The following is a 3,945-nucleotide window of genomic DNA, read 5'->3' as shown; positions in this document are numbered from 1 at the left end:
CTTTTTTTCTTAATTTATTCTAGAGGAAAGAGTTTATCATAGTCCATAAATGTAAAGCAGGGTTTTATAATTAAAAGGTGGGGGTAAAATTCCATCCGAGTTTTGCAAACAGATGAGAGCAAATGTCGTCGTAAAATCTTTTCTTGTCAATGGTCTTTAAAACTGAAAAATCTTCCAGTCGACACGGATGACTTCTATTTTGGAGCAGCTGAAACAAGATGTACTGAGCGTTCATGAAACTTTTTCTTTTCAATTCCTTCGGCTTGTCTTTTCCGTACACCAGATCGTACAAGAAAGACAAATCCTTAAAATCTTTAATCAACTGCTCTTCCAGATATTCTATATCGTCTCGTTTACCAGCGAGAACGTAATAGATATAGTTGGCATTTTCATACTGGTTCGTGTAGTTGAGTTGTTTTAAAAAGATCAAAATGTGTTCTTTGGTGATGCGAGAGTATTTCACATTGGTGTTTTCAGAAGCGATCAGCAAGTTGAGCGCCTTGAATTTTTTCTCCAATTTTTCAAAGACTTCTTCAGGAATCTTGCAATTTTGTTTGCCTTGATATTGTTTTATGCATTCTTGAAAATGCATGATGCGAGAATAAGTGTATTTGTTTACCGAATTGGATCGGTCGTAGTCTTTATACGGGACAGCTGTTTCTAACATTTCTTGCTGACCCGAACACAAGAGACAGTATTTTTTATTGCTATCGTCCATTTCAAACTGACTCGGGTCATCGTTGATGCAAAACTTGCATTTAGTGCGTGAGACGAGTTTCTGAGTGATTTTAATATCGGTCCACTGTCGTTGAGAAAGCGTTTCTTCCGCAATGGTAAAATATTGACGTTGAAGCTGGTTTTTTTCTTCGTCAAATTTAGCGCGATCCTCAAACGAAAGCTGCGTCTGTAGGATGTCTTGATATCGCTGAATGAGGTGGTTTGTCTTGGCGATAAAAGTCATTTTCTCGGTCTTACGTTTATCCAATTCTCCCTTGATCTCCAACAGATGCTTCAGAGCTTCCTCCGACAGGTCGTGTTTGTTTTCCAAAAGAAGAAACACGGATTTCAAGTGATCGATATCATCAAGATTATCCTTGTCAAACTTGTCCATAATTTTCGTGTTTAATAAGACAATGCTCATTTTTTTAATGAGAGCGAGTTCATTCTTTTAATCCATCATCGTATTTTTCTATTCTACAGTAAACGATAGTGACGTATATATTGTGAAGATGCAAATTTTATATATCTGAAAAATATATAAAATAGTTTTTTCTTTGTACAATTTACAAGAGTTTATTCATAGAATAGCACCTAAAAAGGGAATGCTATTAAAGGGTGAGTTAGGTCCTAGCAATAAGCCAGATCCAATAGATTGATAGTCTTTTCCATTTTTAACAAAGAGTCCTTCACCAATAGTAGGTTTCACCCAAGGTCTTAAAAAAATTCCTGATCCTGCAGCAGTCATTTTCATTCCACTTCCATTCTTTTTCAAGTAAACGATTCCTCTTCCTGCAATTTTATCAACCATAGCAGAGCCAGCAGAAGAGCCTACTCCTGCTAACAATCCAGTAGCGAGAGCAGGAACTACTCTTGTAGCAATAGTGCTGCCTAACATACCTAATAACGGCAGAAGAGCTCCGATAAATCCACCTTCAATGGTTGAGTTGTGTGCAAGTTGTCTTTTGCTCAGTTTGAGTGTGACTCCTTTACCAGCTTCATACGCTTTTGTAATTTTGTTCAATTGCGCATGAGTGATAGCGAGAATATGTTCACCGTTCAAGTCTTGATGAGATAGTCTTATATTGACATCAGTCTTGTCTTGAATCGCTTTTTTTATTTTGTCAGATTGACTTTGTGAAATGTTTAATTTTACTTTTTGGTAACTCATTTTTTAAATAAAAGAAAAAAATTATCGTTGAACAGCGCTGCTCGTAAAAAGGTCTTGAAGCACAGAGCTTATTCTTTCTCTCACGTGAAGTCTGAGGATAATGTCTTCACCTCTGAAGTCGATCAAGTTATTGTTTTGATCTAAAATTCTTGTTTCCATTCTTGAAATTCTACCCACCACTATGGGTAAGTATATCAAGTGGAAGGGTTTTTCGCTAATTTTATAGCCTGGAGGAGAGTCAGGATGAAAAGAGTAAATGTCAGTTGATCTTTTTCCATCATCATAAGATGCTCCGATAGCATCGTTTGTGATTCTAATGATGGTTACATCGTCTATTCTCGAAATTGCTTCAGACTCGTAATAGTCAATATAACTTGTGACTTTATCCGGATTAGCCGGATCTTCTTTTTTCTCTACATAGGTATATTCTGCTTTATTAAATCCGAGAACAGGAGCTAAACTGTTATTCACGTTGAAATCCACCCAATATTTTGTTGTAGTTCCAGGTTTTCCAAATTTCAGAGTAGATCTTAAAGTCATTAGGTTTGCACCGATAACAACACCATCCTTTCTATACAAGGTTCCAACTTGTTTTTCCATTTCCTTCTGAAGATAATCATTAATCTCGCTAATTTCATACGCTCCTTCTTCGATGTAAATGGTGTAGCTGTTTGAACCAGCGTTAGGACTGTATCTGAAAACATTATTTGTCGAATTGATGTTGGTGTAGCTGTGAATAGTGTCAAAGCCGACAAGAGCCATTTCATACTTTTTATTAGGATCAAATTCAATGGGGTTGTCAAACTCGGTTTGGATGACGCTGTTTCTTATGGTTGGAGTTTCTTTTTTTGCTTTTGTAAGGAGATAAAATCCGCTCATCTTTTTATATAGAGTTGGGAAAATAAAAATTGTCGAATCCGCTTCGATATTTTCCACAATCCTTTTTAGAGGATAAATCAATGACGGCGAATCCGTGAGGTTGAGACCAACAATATTTACAAAACTTTTTAAACTCTTCTATCTTCATATCGCTTGAAACGTGATCTTGATAAATGTGGTTTATGTTTTTAAAGTCTTGAGGAAACAAGCAAATGAAATTGGCATTTTCTCGAATGGTTTGTCTAGGTAGCATAAAATAGTTTTGAGCGAGGTAAAAGCAGTCAACGTTAGAATGTCTTCCTCGGATGTAATATTTTTCACATTTGTTTTGTTTTGTCAATTGCAAATCGTCAAAGATCATTAAATTGTTTTTGGATGAATCAAGATCTTCAGGATTAGGCACATCGTCAGCCGTTTCGAAAAATTGGCATTCCATATCTTCTGTGTTATCCCATTTTTTTGAAATTTCATCAATAACGCATTCAGGGCTTACGTTTAATTCCTCAATTTTGCTTTGAATGTTAAACAAATTAAGAATAACTTCCTTTGGCAATTTCTTCTCGAACGAGTTTTTGAGTATTTTATATTCCGGTTGAAAAAGAGATTTTCCAAAGACTTGCAAATGATTATAGTCTAACCATCCAGGTCTTAAAAGTAAATTGAGTAGCAACGTTGTTTTCCCACATCCTGATTTCCCAATAATGATTCCGCGTATACTTCTAGGCAAAAGCTTGTTGTTTTTCCTTTTGCTTTTATTTACATTCCATGACAAATCAATCACTTCCATTTTTTATTATGTTGAATATAAAAAAATGTATTGTGTCAAATGTAAAAAAATAACAGAAACGAACAACTTGTACCATTCTATAAGCAAGAGCAATAGAAATATGCTTAAAGGAACTTGTGCCGTCTGCGGAAGAGGCAAATGCAAGTTTGTTTCTGCGAATGAAGTCAATGGAGGAGACTTGGTGGAATCGATCAACAATTTTTCAAAAAAAATAAAGCTTCCATGGGCAAAATTTCCAGGAGAAATGCACATTCCAGGAATGAATTTTGCAGGACCTGGCACAAACTTGGACAAAAGACTCACATCCACCGATATGTATCAAGATTGGAGCAAACCAGTAGATCGAGTGGACAATGCAGCATACCACCACGATTTAGCTTACAAATATTTA

Source organism: Hydra viridissima, unplaced genomic scaffold, assembly GCF_058129835.1.
Source record: "Hydra viridissima isolate aposymbiotic clone 2 unplaced genomic scaffold, HvirCarnegie_v1 scaffold_3, whole genome shotgun sequence".
In the NCBI taxonomy this organism is placed as follows: domain Eukaryota; kingdom Metazoa; phylum Cnidaria; class Hydrozoa; order Anthoathecata; family Hydridae; genus Hydra; species Hydra viridissima.
Note: the sequence above shows the minus strand (reverse complement) of the source record.